The 18,828-nt window shown below is 41.7% G+C and overlaps 1 protein-coding gene across 23 annotated transcripts in view; it reads right to left on the minus strand.

Annotated features, from left to right (window-relative positions):
- The window catches only part of FHIT (fragile histidine triad diadenosine triphosphatase), a 1,451,419-nt gene that overhangs the window by 792,341 nt on the left and 640,250 nt on the right, over positions 1–18,828 (minus strand). The window contains exon 1 of one of the 23 annotated variants that reach the window (XM_073811321.1): positions 12,623–12,681. The exons of the other annotated variants lie outside the window; for them this stretch is intronic. The gene's annotated coding sequence lies outside the window, so the exon portion shown is untranslated. Of the gene's footprint in view, positions 1–12,622; positions 12,682–18,828 lie in introns of those variants that run through there. 23 annotated transcript variants of the gene reach the window in all.

Below are 18,828 nucleotides of genomic sequence, written 5' to 3' on the forward strand. Positions count from 1 at the left end.
CAGGCCCAGATCCATAGGAGACAGAAAGATACAGTTTGAAGAATGAGCTGGTCCCCCCTGAAACATGACAGGGAGGTCTTTGTAGTCAATGGAGGAAGACAGGACTGACCTGAAATCCATTCCTTCCTGGACTTCCTAGCCTTCAACAGCAGCAGGAGACTTGCACCAATGACAACAAATGAGCATGGATTGAATCCTCCTGTGTGCCAGGGCCTATGTTAGCCCTTGACCTGCATTAGCTCATTTAAACCCCAACAGCCTATACAGTAGATATTTAGGAAACAAAACCCATAGAAGTGAAATGACTTGATCATTTCATATCATATGATCAGCTAAGACCTCAAAGCTTGTCTCAGTAGAACAAACTGGCTACCCAAGCACTACTCGGAGAAGGGCAGGGCAAGATGAGGGCTTACGGTGGGGTTTGAGGAAAGGTGATGGAGACCAGCATCAGAGGTGAGAAGCAGTGGCCTAACCCAGGTGTGACACTCTACCTGTGTCCAATGTAGCTGCTCCCTCATCCACAACGATCACCATGCTGAACACTGTCTAGATGTGACTATGGCACAGGGATAAGAATGTTCTTTCCACAGCTTTATAAAGCTCAGAGGTGCCGCTTCTGAAAAGAGTACTCGGGGTCAGCATTTCTATACATGTGAAGCCAGCAAGAACACCTCACCTCGCACGGCCACCCACCATGTAGAGACAGTTAGAAAACTTGTGCAGTTAACTTAATAAAAATTTGCATTTGTTAATCATACTAGTAATGAGCTAATAGTCCTGCAGCTCTTGGTATAAACCAGGCACTAAGCTAAATGCTTCATGTAAATATCTCACTTATTCTTCTTAACAGCCTTGTAAGGAGGTATTTTCATCATCCTGATTTTACAGAAGAGGAAAGCACTGAGAGTGGAAGTCACTTGCCCAAGCCCACACAGCAAGTAAAACGCAGACGTAAGATCTGTACCGGGGCATCTGACATGGGCCTGCTGTCTACCTCCAGCAATGCTAGGAGAGATCTTCTGCCCCCGTGACATCACTTGTACCTTCCTTTAATGTAAATGATCATTGCAAATGTCTACATCCAGGTGGGTGAGAAGAGGAGGTGAAATCAAGAACGCACAAAAGAACGTGTTGGCAGGAAAGGAATTAATTTTCAAGCGTACAATTGCTGCTGCCTACAGTCAGTCATGGAAAACCATGAGTCAGTCTGGTTTTCCATAGGTGGAAGGAGATTACTCAGAGCCCACAGGGTGGCCACGCCATTTCTCTGAGGGCCAAAGGAACAGGCCAAGGGCATAGTCAAGCTCTCCTTGACTCTCTCCATGGCTCTGCCACACCTGCTCACTTGGTTCGCCCACGACATGAGAGAAACATGGAGAGGAAGGGGCAACTCTCCTTCCAGCCTGTGCCGTTGCTAAGGGTGATCTATGGCACCTTTCACTGCCAACTGGGCTGAGCAGTACAACACGGTACTTAAAAGGCAGACAAGCAGTCACTAATGAAGTGCATATGTACTGTTGAGTGGATTTCCAGTCTCGGAAAATGATGATGAGCGTTCTCCCCGAGCAGCATCTCTAGAGCTCCGTAGCCTTAAAGGCTCTTGCTTTCAAAGTAACGTTTCAAATGCCAGTGATTAGTAACCTACACATCTGAACCTTGGTTTGATGACAAATGTGAGCAAAGCCCATGGCTTTTTGAAAAAGGCAACAAATAGACTTAAAAAAAAAAAATTCTCTTGAAAAGTTTTACCCCAGTTTCAAGGGATTTTGTTTAGATGATCCCGACTTCAAGAGCCCTCCTGGGACAGAGCTTGACTGGCACAACCAAACTCCTATCTTTACAGTCCTTGCCTTTGTGTGCCAGGGTACAGACTGTCAGAAGCCACTTGCGGAACCACTGCTGACAAGAGAGGGGTGCCCTCTAAGCCCTGCCCCAGTTCCTTTCTCTTTTCAGGAAACAAACTGAGCCACTCAGCCTCTTGCGATCTCCCTGACTGGCTTCCCTGTACACATATGGCCACAGGAGGCCTCTGCATGGCTCAGGTCAGAGTTTTGCTCAGGGTGCTTTTTAGCGTTCTAGCATGGCATTATTTACTCTTCCTGCCACATCATCCAGGAAGAACATTTCAGCTGCTAAACCCAGACTCCCAAGAGCTTTGACACCCAATGAAAAGAACAAAAGTTGCTTGGGAAGCTCACTGCCTGGTTTGGTCTATATCAGGAAGGGCCCACACCTAGCACTCATGCTGTGGCTTCCTGCTCCTATACATGGCTCACATCACTGACCAGGCATAACGTGTTATCCAGCAGGAGCTTCTCAGCAGAGCCTTCCAGATTGTCATTACCAATCAACCCCAGTTGCTGCATGACATGCAAAACCTACTTTTCATTTTTAGCCTTTAGTCTAGTGATCCAGGGAAAGCTTTCATGGTAGCCTTGAGATGGTTCCATCCGTTTCAAGCTAAAGATGTGGTAGCACATGTAATCTCCCAGAATCTCAACTCTTCCAGTTAGGAACATGAATAATAAACTTCTAGCACTGAAATAACATGTCCTATGGTAATCCTCTAACTAATCACCTTGTTAATAAATATCTAAAGACTACATTTTTCTTGGGGCTTCCAGCTTCCATGGGAACATTCTGATGGTGACATAATTTTTAAATTAGTAGGTTTATTCATAGTTTTGTATTAATAAATGTCAAGCTTCTTACTAATTAGCAAATTCTGTAAATCCACAGTGGTATTAATTTTCAAGCGTAGAGGGAATTAACATGAGAAAAAAAGAAAGAAAGAGATAATTAAGATTTCTCTAGGGGCACTTATTTCTATGAAATTCAGCACAAAGAAAACATTAACCCCATTTTGAGGGTGCACAGAGAAAGGATTACAAAAGATGTGTCACTGTCACCGAGAAGGAGTGAAGTGTACATGTGCTGTAGAGCACTCCCGGTTACAGCTAAATTCTCCGATGACATTTTCTCAGGTTGCTGCTAAGATTACCCTTCTTGTCTTCAATTTTGTTAAATGCACTTTCCCAGAAGTCTTCCGCTTAACAAGGTTTTATTATTTCTTTATTGATGTTTCCACTCAAGTTGCTGATGCACTTTCTCTGGCTTTAGAGGACAATGCACCTTACAAAGTTCTGATCCTCAAACACTGCTCCACAAGGGGTCTCTTGCTCTCCAAGTACTCCTTAATATCAATCTCACTTTCTCCATTAACTCACTGAGAGAGTGAAAAACACACATCTCTCTGGGAGGCTGTTTAACCTGCCAGCTCCAGGGCAAGAGAGAAGGCACAGGCACCTCTCTCCTACCAGCACTTAACGCATCTTCTTTACAAAGCCATCCTACAAACACTGTTAAGACAAATCTGCTTGGTTTTCAAACTCTCCTTCAACTGCCTAAGCCTACTGCTAAAATGTTGGAGTCTTCCTGTGTTGGTTTACTTTTCTGGGCATGCTACGCTGCTGGGGACAGGCCAGGGCACCTATGTCCAGAGAAGTTAAGTATGGATGTTTCAGGATGATGACTCCCAAAGGTTTCAGATCACAGTAAGACGCAAATTAAACTGTAACATGGTACACTCTAATGAGGAAACTGCAGTTTATAAGTTTACAAACAAGACAGTGCACAGATAACTATAGCTTATATTGAGGGGTAACTTCCTTCCATTATCAAGACTACCAAAGATGCAATCTGTTGCAAAAGAATGAGGGAAACACACGCAGAGGGCCTGTCCTACCATTCTGCCTTGTTTAACATACCTCGGACACACTCCTAATACAGTACCCCTCACTCATACTATAATTATGCATTCAATTTTCCACCTCACGTACTAGGTCATGATCTTGCAGGCAGGGAACACTGTGTGAGATTAGGGTTATCTGTTAACCCCCCCTCCCCAAGCAGACCCAGAAGCCACATAGAGAGGCAAAAACAGCTTTGTGAATAGCTGGGCAGTTCCCAGTAGTCTCTGAATTCTCTCAGTCAACGGTACATAAATTAGTTCAAGTCAAAAACCAAATGGGTCTTCCTCTCCAAGTACTCCTTAATATCAATCTCATTAATATCAATGGGACCCCAGGGCCCCAGGTCTGGTCTGATCTGACTTCCTCTCCCTGTCCAAGGTTGAAAATGATAACTGGCAAGAATCAGGCAGGCCACATACTGAGTAAGAGAATGATCGTGCACACCTCACAGCTATGGGCAAGTCCAAGAGAAAGACGGCAGGGCGGAGCCCCGTTTCCACTTTTACGTGATGACCTTTTCTCTACTAGCATGTAGGCCACAGCCGAGGGGATGCCAGGCTGTCACCAGGCAGGGCAGTTGCTGCTTTTCCTAATGGCAAGAGTGAATGTGTATGTGTGTGTCTAAGAGAGGGACGAAGGGAAGGAAGGAGGCAGAGATTAGAGAGAACAGACTGTTCCTAGAAAGAAATAAGATTCCATTTGACATTCCCATGTGCAGAGCAGCCAGCACAGTGCTTAGCAAATGGTGGACAGCCAGTAAACATCAGCTGAATAATGGACTCAGTCCCTGCACTTTTCAAAGTCCCTATCTCTAGAATTTAACAGTTACTTAATGTATCCTGTAAGAGCCTACTCTGTTAAAGCAAAGCAAACCAATACAGTAGAACGCCCTAAAGCAGTAGCTTACATGTAGGCATTAGACCTCAAATTACCAGTCAGAAAGATACAAATCGGGACCTACATAAAAGCCAATCCCGTTTTGGAAACAAAGAACAAAGCCAACATTCAAGGCCAAGCTTTCCACATAGCTATTCTTCCAAAGCACCTAGACTACAAGACACACTCAACAAACTTTAGTTCAATCCTTCTTTCCCTCTTCTTCTCTGTTTAATCCAGTTACAGCCAAGTTATAGAAGTGGAATCCTCAAAACCTCTACTGACAGAGTAAGAGCTAGTCAAAGAATATTTGAGCCATTTTTCCTAGCCTCAGATGATGATGAAATGGAAAAGGAAAAAAAAAAAAAAAGAAACCTCTGTCAAGAATGTTGAAATGAGAAAATCTGCAATAGCCATTTGGTCAGAGGACAGGTGAATAGCCCAATTCTCACAGAGATGGAAAAAAGTTAAGGCCATTATCCACTATGACTTGAAAAGGCAACTCAGCAACCGAACTTTGTGGTTCTGGTATCATTGAAAGAAAAATGAGAGGTGGAAATAGATGGCTCACTCTTTCTCAGGAATGTTTGTGTCTCTGCTCAGAAGTGTCAGTGGACAATGGCCTCCAATCAAGTGGTACAGTTTTCAGCAGCCTCTTGATAATGGACTCTGAATGCCCCCTCCATGCCCCCAAAACGGCCTGTTACCAACTACTCAGGCACAATTCTTAATATTAAAACAAAGGCTGGGAAAGTATGGAGATGATCCTACCCCTAGGTAAAGTAACACCTGCTAGTTGATTTGATCCACTAGTTACTCTAAAATATGCTTTCCCTATTTCTAATTTGATTTCTCATTCACTTACTCAACATCTTCCATGTGCCATGTCCTACATTAGGTGTTAGAGACACAACGATTAACAGGAAAGAAATGGCTCCACCATCGTGGAACTTCTGGACAATCTGTCTTAGATTAACTACTCCATATTATTTTATTCAGGAACTATATATAGTGAGCACTGCCTTTCATAACTATGGGGATACAGCAGTGAATAAGACAAGCTAAGCTTCCTTCTCTAATCAGGAGAAAAACAATAAACAAAATAAGATTTTCAGATCATCGTGAGAGCTGGAAAAAATAATAACGTGGGATAATGGAGCTGAAAGGGATGGGCAGTGGGATAACTAATCAAGATTGGATGGTCAGGTGGGATCCCTCTGACCCACTTGAGAAGAAAAGTCTCACTTGAGATCGATTAGTTAAGAGACCAGCCATCCAGGGTGTTAGTGAGGGCGGCCTGCTTTTCCCCACTCCCAGGTGTTAAGAGGAGCCTGGCACTGCGTATTTTATAAGCATACATTAGTTGGCCTAAAATTTGGGGGGTTCAATACCAGTCAGCCCCTTAATATTCAAAGTGTGGCCTTGAGAGGAACAGCGTCAGCATTACCTGGGAGCTTGTTAGGAATGCAAATTCTCAGCTCCACTCCTGACTACTGGATCAGGATTTGCATTGAACTTGATCCCTAGGTAATTCATATGTATATTAAGACTCTGAGAATTCCTGAGCTAGCCACCTTGCCTAAGATCTAATGCCATGTCCACCACGCCTGGCCTCTATCTGCCATTCCTTTCACAATTTCAATGACAAGTTCAATGACATTTCAATGACAAATTTGGGAAACACAGCAGGGAAAAGGGTTGCTATTTACTGAAGACCCTCTAATTAAAGGGAAGAACAAGCACAAAGACCCTGATGTGGACCAAGTTGAATCACGAATGAAAAACAGAAAGATGGCCAACCTGGCTGGAGCCTGGTGAAATAGAGGATCGTGATCCAGGATGAAGACAGAAAGAGAAGGTTGATGCAGACGGGCAGTGCCAGGCTAAGCCATTTAAATTTTACTCTTATTGAAATAGGTAACCTTTGAAGGTTTTCAGGCGAGGGAGTAAGATGATCTGATTTAGATTTTAAAGAGTGCCGTGGTGCTGTGTGGAGAACGGGCTATGGCTAGGCAAGGATAGAAGCAGCCCAAACAGGGGAAAGGCTCTACAATTGAGCCAGGGGCTTCAACTAGTGAGGCGGCAGAGGGAGAGTGAGAAGGGGTCATATACTGGACATGTTTTGGAAGAAGAGCTAAAAGTACTTACTGATGGATGGAGATATGACGGAACAACTAAGAAAAAGGGGGTCAGAGTACCCGTGAGTGCCACTGGGAAGCCTCCAGGTAGACACACCACCCCAGCTCCCCAAGCCCCCACCTCCCTACAGGACACAGGGTAACTCAGCCTGATGATCCAGAACAATCAGCTGGGTTGATCCCAAATACAGAATAAAAGAATTCATCAACAGTACAACCTTTTCATTTGCTAGAGAATGCCAGAATGCCTAGCTCCTACTTTATTCCTCCCTACTGGATTCTAATAGGCACTCCTTCTTCCTTGAAAAGTATTAGCACAATGGATTTCATTGACTTAAAAAAGAGGGAAATTAATATTAATTTAAAAACAAAACAAACACTAATCCAAGCAAATATCTCCAGCAACTACAGACAATGCTGTTTGTTTTTTTAATCGTTAGTATTTAAGATAACTTAGTCTCCCAGCTGATGTTTGTCTATAAGAAATAGATTGCAAATTGCTACATTTCTCAACACTTGAGAAGATAGTTGGCACCTAACTACTAAAGCAAAATGAACTAAACTCATCCCCTGAAACTCAACCTTTAAGCCTCTAGAAAGGCCATTTTTAATGAGTTCCCTCCCTTTCAGCTCTGAGCTGAGCTCATCCTTTAGAACTCAATCTATATTCAGAAAGGGAGCACATAGGTAGAGCAGCAGCAGCCATTAAGAGGTCAGCAGTGATCATCTTTACATAGAAGAGACAAAGCATTCCTCTCAGGAAAGTCACCATGCTGCTCTAGGGACTTACACCTTCAGCCTTCCTTCCAGAAAACACATTTATGACAATTTATTATGAAGAGGCTCATCATTTCCTTTTGTGTTTTCGTGGGAATGGTAAAAGCAGGCCTTCCAAGCAGGCCTGCCTTCTTATTCCCAATCTGCAGACAAAACCCAAACATTTCTCCCATTATAGTTGAACTATTTTTATGTGCGTTTTATACCCAAATTCAGTAGAGGGTTGACAAAGAGCAAGGTAACATTCCAGGCAGTATCTCTTAAATAGAATTCTATTTTCAGGTTCCAGGATGTGGAACAGTTGGTTTTGAATTTATAACTTTGATACCCATGTGTTCTTCTTTCAATGTGCTTCAGAGGATGCCTCCTGGCCACCAAAGGAGGCTAGCTCAGCTCATTTCAGTACTGTGATAAACCGACTCAGAATGTTATTCCCAAACGGGCTAATTCCTTTATCTTGTCTTAATGCCAATGATTTTGCAAATTAGATCCACTGATTATACAACATGACATGTTGAGGGTGTGTGGATAGATGGGAGCAAATCCATCACTACTTCTCCAAGCATATACTGTGGAGTCATGGGATAGCAGAATCATCTTCATGTTTTAAGACAATAGGATGAAGTAACTGGTAAGAACAAACTCTAGCGTCAGACTGCCTAGGTTCTTACTCCACCGTGGCTAGCTATGAGGGTTTGGGCACGTCACTAAGTTTCTCCAAGTCTCAGTTTCTCCATTTACTTTATAGCAGTACTTCCCAAATTATTCATCTAGGATTTTTTTAAATATAAGAGCTGTATTGAGATATAATTTACATGCCATACAATTCACCCATTTAAAGTATCCAATTGAATGGTTTTTAATCTATTCACAGAGTTTAACAACCATGACCACAATCAATTTTAAACGATATTCATCACCACCTGGGGATCTTCTAAAAACCCTAAAGCCCAGGCTACATCCCAGATCAATTAAATCAGCCTCTGGGGCTAGAACACAGGCAGTAGTAGTTTGTGATGCTCCCCAGAGAATTCTAATCTGTCAACAAGTTTGAAAAGTAATGTTTCATGGGATCATTGTCAGGATTACATGGAAAATAAACACAGCAAGAAATGGGAGCTTCTCCAACCTAAATGCCCATCGACAGACCAATGGATAAAGAAGTTGTGGTACATATATACAATGGAATATTACTCGGCCATGAAAAGGAACGAAATTGAGTCATTTGTTGAGATGTCGATGGATCTAGAGACTGTCATACAGAGTGAAGTCAGAAAGAGAAAAACAAATATTGTATATTAACGCATGTATGTGGAACCTAGAAAAATGGTACAGATGAACCAGTTTGCAGGGCAGAAGTTGAGACACAGATGTAGAGAACAAACGTATGGACGCCAAGGGAGGAAAACCCCGGGGTGGGGTGGGGATGTGGTGTGCTAAATTGGGCGATTGGGATTGACATGTATGTGTATAAAATTGATGACTAATAAGAACCTGCTGTATTAAAAAAAACACTTAGTAAAGACTGATATATACATTAAAAACAAAAGAAATGGGAGCTTCTCAGTACAGAGGCTGACCTATAATAAGCACTAAGGAGGTGGTAGGAATAATCATATAGAGGAAGAAGATAATAGGACGGCCTATTTAAAGGGTTACACTGAAACTTATATAATCTGGAATGAAATGGTGAATTTTTACATCAATACACTTGATATTAATACATTTCCATATATGGCGTATTTTGAGAGCAAGAGTTCTAATTGGAACAAGAGTTTTGGAAGTGGGACAGAGACCGTGAGGGCACGGAAGCCTACAACATATTTATCACACTTCAATTACCAAGCTTCTTGGCCTTCAAAGAGATGTGCTTCAAGATGCCATCAAAGTGCTTCATAAAGCCTTTTCCCATTGAATTTACTCCTGTTTGTGCCTTAGCCTTCTGCACACCATATAATACGGCACTTAACACCCTGTGTCATGTTCATTTAGAAGTTGGTCTTATTCACTGGAAGGTGAACTCTTCACGGGCAGCAACAATACAAAATACGTTTAAAAAAAATAATCTCCAGAACAGAGCACATGTTTTGACTCTGAGAAAGCAAACGTTAGCTGGACTGAACCACACTGAATTCACATCAAATACTGCCAACCCGGGACTGAAGAGAACACTCATTCCAGAGTTCTCAGAACACTTAGTGGCCATCATAGTTTGCAGGAGATTGGCGAGCAAGCCCTGCAATTCTGCTCTTTAAGGCGCATCCTGAGGAGCGTGGTTTAGGGTACTTAATGACCCCAGTGAGTGGCACATCCACAAGCCAACATTCAGAACCCTGCATAATGTATTACCTACACTGAGATCAAGAAAACAATTGCCATCAAGGGGAAAAACATTAATAATATCAATTAATTTCCTTTTGCAGTAGTAGATTATGCAGAAGTCGTTCAGCTTCTGAGGAGAATTTGAGAAAATCTTGCAGCGCACAGGAATGTGCATATTCTCTGGGAGCAAAAAGCAGGTCCTCAGATCGGTTACGTGGGGTAATGCTCAAGACGAAGAACAAGGGACGGTGACATTTCTGCCAGTGTAAAGTTGGGGGTTGGGGGGGAATAAAAGACAGGTGAGCTTTAGAGGGAAAAGAGAAAGCTTATGGATTCAAAAGAAACAAAATTGTAATTACAATAGAACTTACATGGTTACACAATAAACAATACTAGTATGTACCCTCTCTGGAAAGAGTGTTCTTTGAAAACCAAAATGCAGAAAAGATCAGAAAGCAAGTTAACAAAAGCTATTAGGCAAAGTCCATGAGAGGAAGAATTCCCTTTCATTAGCATCTTCCTTCAATTACAAGGTAATAATGTTTGATTTGGAACACAGGCAGAAAATTCAAGGGCCTCACCATATAGCAAACTTGGGCAAATCGCCTCTTTGGCCTTTGCTTTTCATTTCCAAAATGAAGGCTTGGAACAAGATAGTGTTTCCCCAAGTTTGTTCTGGAAGATTGAACAGGCATTACATGAAGAAAAGGTTCCGTGTTCAAAGGGATTTGGGAAAGAGTTGAATAATCCAACTACACAGGTTTTACAGAGGTTTTAGGACTTGGCAGAAGATTAACTATTTTACTGTTGGCTCCAGGAGGCACTACAATCTGCAGCATCTCCCTACGTACAGAATTCTTTGGGGATAGATCATGTCAAGTGACTAGGATTTTTCTGAACTCACGTTAGAAAATATGGATTATAAAGATCTTGCATGTCTTTTTGGGTTTAGAGTCTGAATTCTCGATCATGGTCACTTGAAACCAACACTCCAAGATAAGCCATCAATAGCCAACTGACTAAGGTAACAGAAGTAATCGGGCAGAAATTAGATGTAAAATCTCCAATTTCAAAGCAGTACAAAAAAGTAGTAAGTGGCATTCTTCTCTGCACATATAGAGAGAATTCCTTTTATTTTAATTACTCCAAGCTGAGCATCAGTAGGCTATATCCTCTCTGTATTTCATAATTAATATTTGTTCTATTTACTGGATACGTCTATCATATCCTAACCTCTAAGCATATTTACAAATAACAATGGCAGAAAAAACAGATTGCTGATAACATAAGAGCTTAAAAGTCCACAGCCAACATTTTCAATGGGGCTTTCCTGGTGGCGCAGTGGTTGAGAGTCCGCCTGCCGATGCAGGGGACACGGGTTTGTGCCCCAGTCCGGGAAGATCCCACATGCCGCGGAGCGACTGGGCCCGTGAGCCATGGCCGCTGAGCCTGAGTGTCCGGAGCCTGTGCTCCACAACGAGAGAGGCCACAGCAGTGAGAGGCCCGCGTAACGCAAAAAAAAAAAAAAAAAGTCCACAGCCAACATTTTCAAAAAGACCACGCATCCCACCCTATACTGGTAGCCAACTGTGAGGTCCATTAGTATACCCCACGTAACACATGCCCTGTGGTTTCTCTTTCTACCCCTGGCATAACTCCTACCATCCCAAGTCCTAGAATATACAAAACAAAACACATGTGGCCCATTGACAGAAAGGATAGAAGACTTTAAATGGCATAGAGGGACAGATTTACCACATTATTTCTTTTGACCTGAGTCAAAAGTCCCTTAAACATCCTAGTGTAAAAAGAGCAGAATGCTGGCTGAGGAGATGTAAAAAGGAAAGCGATAGTGGGATAAAACACTGGGACCATTTGGTCAGCAACTAGGGGAGCTATTTAATCACCACCACCACCACCAATTTGCTCGATGTGTAGTATTTCATTTCATCCTCTCAGTGAGATAGCTCCTATTATTCCCACTTTTTGGTTGATAAAACTGAGGCTGGGGCTTCCCTGGTGGCGCAGTGGTTGAGAGTCCGCCTGCCGGTGCAGGGGACGCGGGTTCGTGCCCCGGTCTGGGAGGATCCCACATGCCGCGGAGCAGCTGCGCCCGTGAGCCAGGGCCGCTGAGCCTGCGCGTCCGGAGCCTGTGCTCCGCAACGGGAGAGGCCACAGCGGCGAGAGGCCCACGTACCAAAGAAAAAAAAAAAAAAAAAAAAACCTGAGGCTGAAAGGACCAAAATGAATTGCCCAAGTCCCAAAGCTACTAAATGGCAGGTCCAGGACCTGTACTCATGTCTGTCCAAAGCCAAAGAACAAGCTCTTCCCCAGAACTGCCTGGCTTTGTACCAGAAAGTATAGACCTCAGAAGGCTAAGTCACTAACCCAGTTGCAGAGGGTGGACCCAAATCATGAGGCTACCACGGCGCACTGTTAGGAATTATGACCATTTCCATCAGATACTTTCCCTTCCCCTGCAGAAGTCCCTTCCCAATCTCACTGTGGATTTGAATTTCTGCAGAAAAGCGGATATTTGCTAGCAAATGTCCCAGCCATATCCTAGTCCCACCTCCGGCACTTTTTCTCCCCGCCTCAGATCCCCAAACTAAATATCCACAGTGAGAACAGGAAGGAGAGGCCAGAGCACTGCAAAACTCGGCCTGAAAGACTCGTGCCCCTCTCACCCACCTCCAGCGTGAACTCTCCTGTTCCCCAGGATCTACATGTGCCCTTCCTGAGCCGAGGACTGACCTGCAGGATCCAGAGCAGCTCTAGGAAACAGGAGAGACGACACACACTCCACTCTCTCTGGCTTTTCCAAAAGGGAAAATGAAAGGAAGGTCAGCTGCCCCCAATTAAAGGCTGGAGGAAGGGCGGGGTCAAACAACTCTCATCACCTGGATTCTGACCTTTCTCCCTCCAGGCAGAAAATTGAAGATTCTCCCAGTGGAGACAATTCATGGTGTGTTCGTTTATGTCTTGGGTACTTTCCACTACTGTGTTCTATTTCTTAATTAAAAAATGAAACCCAGTGGCTGGGAGAGCTAGAAAAGGCCAGGAGTCTAGGAGCTCTTCAAAACTTCCAAGCCATCTCCTTTTTTCCTACTTTCCGCTTTCTCACTTTCTGCCTTTTCCTGCAGAGCAACAAGGGAAGCAACCTCAGCAAAGCCACGTAAGCTTGCAATTTTGCTCACAAATTATCAGCTGCATCCTTGCATCTCTTTCTCCTCTTCTCTTTTTACCTTAGCTTTTTTTTTTGAAGCCCTAACTATTACAACTAGCTTTGAGCATAGACCAGAGTGAGGCTGATCAGTGCCACATTAGCTTCAAACAGTACCACCTGTCCATCATCTGGTAACTGGGCACAGCTGAGGCAGGTGCTAAGCTCTCAGAAAAGCAGCCAGCCACAGCTGAAAAGGACGCATTGTGGAGTGCTGTGAGTCTTATACTCCCCTCCTAACCCCTCAAGAATCGCAGCCTGGGAATGGAAACTTCGAGATTGTGAAGAGTCCGTCTGGGATAACAACCCATACTTTGGCTACACCATGGTCCAATTGGTCACTTTGGAACCAAGGCCTTACTTAAACGTGTAGCCTTGGATGCCCCCATTCCTAAGTTAAAAACAAAGCTCCATCAGTTGACCAATATTTATAGAGCGCCCCTTGCTCATCTTCTGTCATTCTTTCCACCTGCCAGGGTAAGAAAACCCACGGAAGCCATCCCAGCCTTCCCAGACCTCCTTCCTTCTTCCTGCCTCATCTGTGTCTTATCATGGCCCTTCTCACACTGTGTCCCCATTACTTATGTGCTTGTCTCCCCAGTTGTCTGTGAGCTTCTTGAAGCTGGGAACACTGCTTGTCTCATCTTGATAGCCCCGAGAACAGAGATAATAGCAAAAGTGTTTGAAGGAGTGGAGAGTGAATAATTGAACGAGAAACAAAATTTTTAAAAATCTTAGTCTCCAAAGAATTTACCTTCTAGTTGGTAAGACCAGACATGCAGTGAAATATGTGAGACAAGGAGGTAAGTGATAAAGGTCAGAATAAGAGTGAAGGAGGAAGGGATCTCTGCACTTGGCTGAGAAGGTAGATGACAAGCTAGTTAGGAACATGAGTACAAATTAGATGTGCACAGTCATAGAAAGAGGGATGAGAAAGATGTGCTTGTGAGGAAGGGAAATCTAGGTCGAGGGTCTACTGAGACAAGAGAATCAAAATGGTAAGCTGAGATCCAGATGCTCAAAGATTTTCAATACCAAACCAAAAAATCTAATTTTTTTGTTGTTTAGACATCAGAGAGAGGTGTACAAGGAATATTCATCTGGTTATGATGTCCAGGAGGGCTCAGTGGACTGGAACTGAAGGCAGGGAGACCCATCAGATGTAGAAATCGGCGTTCACAGCAGGGGAGGAAACCCTTACGAATTACCTATTTAATCAAATGAGATTTTCATTTGAAAGAATAAAAGAGTTAAGAAAAATTAACATTGAGAGAACAACTGGCAACAGAGACAGAAGTCATGAGTCAAATGGGAACTTACAAATATAAATTCTAATTCAAATCCTCAGAGAAATCAAGAACAGTCCACATCTATAAGCTGAGAACAGGTTGTCTATCCATCAGAGAACAGAATTCATTCCTGATGGTTCAGGTGAAGAGTCTTGAATAAAGGCATGGACAGTGTTAGAAAACAAATGATGGATGGTGGGCACCAGAGACTAGCAACAAGGGGAGCCATCACGACCCCTAATGCTGAAGGGCCAGGGGAGGAATAGTGTTACTCAAGGTCAGTGAGCGCTACCCCTGGAGACCAAGCTGCCCAGAGGGAGCTGCAGTAACAGAAGGACGCACCTACAACTAGAGATGAGGCTGAGAGGCAAAAGAGAGGAGGTAAAAAATATCCTGACTTTGTTCTCAGCTCATCCTCCAAACTTGTCCTGATGCCTCTCACTGGGAAAACCAGCAAGGAAGTTCAGGGGATGCAGGGCAGGGAAGAGAGGGGAATGGACCTGGTGAAACAGAGATTAATCAACACAAGTGCTGTGAGAGGGGGAAAATGCAAGTGTAAGAGGCAAGATGATGATCGTTGGAAATTAAGAATATGATTATTACAACTAAAAAAAAAAAAAACCAAGAAGTGGAAGGCAAGGTACAGAACCTTTCATAGGGCAAAAAGATAAGGAGATGGAAAATCTGAGAGATTTGGAAGAGGGGTCCCAGAGAGAGCTCTGTGATTACTAAATGCCAAGGGCCTGGGGTCTGGGACTGCTCCAGGGAAAAACACAGCAAAAGGGATGCAATGAAACCTGATCATTCTTTAGGATTCAATAACATGTAATGATAAAACAGATCCTTTGCTCCTGAGTCCTTGGAGCATAAAGAAATCTAGGACAATCTGTTCCCTTACCACATAAGAAAAGCAGCTTTTTGTTTCGAAAGGTCTGTGGTGAAACACAATTCCATGACGTTAATCAATTTATTTCAATTGAGGGTGAAACATAAATGAAAGGTTCCCATTTCAGAAAAGGCCATGAAAATGTGAAGACATTATTATTTCCAAGCTGAGAGAAGAGGCGAGATTCTCTGCCTGGCACATTTCAGAAAGGTTCAATCAGCCAGGGCAGGGGAATAGATTTAAAATAGAAAAGTAATGGGAAAAGGGCTTTCCTCGGAACGGAGATGGTGATTGATGAAAAACCAACTCTCCGGAGGCAACACTATTAATACCCATCTTTCTAGGCAGTTTGGAAAGTCTGAAAACCTGTATACTTCTCCCCATTTCCTACAGCTTGTGAATCTAATTACATATTTGTATCCATAGGTAGATTTATGTATACACACTGCTCTCATCCACTGATAAGTACATATCCAACATGGAGATCACCATCTTTAAATATAGATGTAAATATGGAAAAACACCTTTATTGCTATTTCTCAAAGAAATAAAAAAGAGAGTATTGACCCCAAATTGTAATACCCAATTCATTGATTCATTCATTTATTCAACAGATATTTATTGGGCATTTACCCAAGCACAGGGCCTACAACTTCATGGTTCTTCTGGCTCTTTTAAATAAACACTGAGCCAGTTCAGGAAGCAAGCTTTCATATATCTAATTTTGGAGCTGCATTTCAGCAGCAATTTGAAAAATCAAGTGCACAGGCTTCCCGAATGTCCAGAAGCTACCTAGATTCCCTCCCTTTAATTTATTCCCCTAAAGTTAGGTGCCCCATGCTATCTAGTAGGCCAAAAATAACAGGGACAATTCAGTGCCTTATGACCTCCCATTAAATATCTAAATTAGGAGCGTTCAGATGGAAGTTGCAGTAGTATTTTAATAAAAGTACAGTAAATAAGGCAACTGGTAATAAATCTCTTAATAAACATGTAGTCGATGGTGCATTTAATTTGATGGCAGACTCCACTTTCAAATAATCCAAAAATTGAATTTTGTAAGAATAAAGATACAGAGTCCACCTCTCTGATGCTGTTCTTAAGAAATGTGTTTACACATTTAGAAGATATCAATGCTAAGAAGCTTCCTTTCATATTTAAATTTGGTTGGAAAGCTCTGTTACTTATTTCAAGTAAGTGAATATATATACTTGTTCGGCTACCCCAGGACATTTATGAAAAGAAGATGCGGTCTTAATGAGGCGAGCTTTAGAGTGACATTTGAATCATTAGATGCCTCATTAGCTGCTAGGAAAACAGACTTCAGTCTTCTGCTTTCCCTTTTCTAATATTAGTTAACAGTAATTCAATTGCTTCAATAACTCCAGGTGACTCCAATTTCATAGCAAGCTCTTTGAAAGGCTAAAGAGATCACTTTAAGTTCCTAAAGGCTTGAGACTAAGTGTGTTTAAATCACTTTGTATGGCTCCAGCCCAACATCATGCACGAAGGGGAGGAAGATGATGAAAGAAAACCAACATATCTTCCAAAATCCATTTCTGAACACAGAGAATGGACACTTAAATACATAGATAGGGATAGAGAATTGCAATCCATTTACGTATCTAGTTTATAAATATTTACATTATCTGCCCTTTCTTATTCAGCCTATAGTTTAAAATGGGAAAAAAAGATCCTATTCTTATAAATTACCTGCGTAATTTCATTTGCTGGAAATTAGCCAGTTTAATTTCTACCTTATGCAGAACACATTCTTTTCATGTGGCATACATATTAAGAATAGTTTAAAAGAAAATTAGTTGAAAAGTTAATACAAAACAAAGTAGTTGAACTATATACAAAATAAACAAGGACCTACTGTATAGCACAGGGGACTACATTCAATATCTTGTAATAACCTGTAATGAAAAAGAATCTGAAAAAGAATATATTTATATGAATCACTTTTCTGTACATCCGAAACTAATACAACATTGTAAATCAACTCTACTTCAATAAAGCACACACACACACACACACACACAAACCAAAAACAAAGTAGTTGACTCCAAGGAGAAAATGGGTTTCATTGATCCTTATGTTAGTATTCTAAAATAAATGAAAATTTTAATGAGGGAGTCATACTGCATCACCACTGAAGAGAGTCACAAAGAATTTATATAAATGTGACTATATTTATTTATACAGACATGTTTCCAAATTTCCTTTTTGACTATTGAAGAGAGCTAATTCCTAGAAAACATTTCCTAGATGTCTTCTTTCATATACCATGCCTTTGGATATGAAATTAATTCCAAGCAAAGAAATAAAATACTCAAAAAAGGAAAGTAATTTTATGATCTGACCTTTAATGTTATTTCAAGAGACACTGTCATAGATCCTTGGTTCTGGTTTTCATGCATCTGCAATTATCCTTTCACCCATCTCTTGTGGCAGAGAGTCAAATATGCTTGTATATGGAAAACTTCCAAATCATAAAAATGATGTGTATATTGACTAAGTTAATGCACTGGGGAAAGAACTGTTTCCTGAAAATTTTGAAACAAATGACTATAGTTTTGATTAAAGTAAACCAACACACATATATACACACAGATATACACACACACATACATACATATACACCTATACATATGTACACACAAAAATACACTGCATACATATATATGCAAATACATATATATATAGACATAGATATATAAATATATAGCATTATATATACATATATATACAGATATATTAATATGTAGTTTTTTTTTAATTGATAGAGTCTGTCCTACATTGCCTAAACTATTATTACGGCTTGGGATAAACCTGAAATGTGAAAATTGGGAATCCCTTGTTTCATTTTGAGAAGGAGAAATTTTGGTATACTCTCCAGAGTAGAAGAAGAAGCCTCTTCACGTCAGCCAGACGCTTCAGAGGAACATTAACATCTTGAGATTTCTAGCAAATTAACGGCCCAGGTAACAAAATGCAAGGAACTCTGGCCAGTTGCTTACTCACTCGGTTGGATCTGGCTGCTTCTCCATGTATTCCCTCCACACTAAATGGAGCATGAGTCATTTGAGTAATGAGTCAGAAAATGTTTAGCAGCCTCAGTGCAACAGCAGACGTGATGCTTAAGATAAATTTCAGAGGTATTAGGATGGTGTTTCCATTTCTGCTCTAGGCAGAACATATTTGTCGCTGGTGATGAACAAAATTCTTCCCTCCTTCCCAGGAGACAGAAGCTGGATCGTATGCTATCTCAAGGCTCATTCCAGCCTAAGATTTAAAATTTCAAGCAAAAACAATTGTAAGAGGCAAAGGCAGTATACATATGTCCTCATTCAGTGCCCTGTTCAATGTTAGTTTTGCAAAATTGTGTCTAATGGATTCACTGGTCACTTCAGTGACTCCACCTTCAAGTACTAAAGCCTTTGTTAAAAAGAAAATGCTTAAGTGAAAAAAAGTTTAAAGAGAAATGAATTTTGGAAATCAGTGGAATTAACCGATCATCACAGATATTTTTAATTCACAATGCCTAGATTATCACCAC

The sequence above is a fragment of the Tursiops truncatus genome, chromosome 10 (genome assembly GCF_011762595.2).
Source record: "Tursiops truncatus isolate mTurTru1 chromosome 10, mTurTru1.mat.Y, whole genome shotgun sequence".
Taxonomy (NCBI): Eukaryota; Metazoa; Chordata; class Mammalia; order Artiodactyla; family Delphinidae; genus Tursiops; species Tursiops truncatus.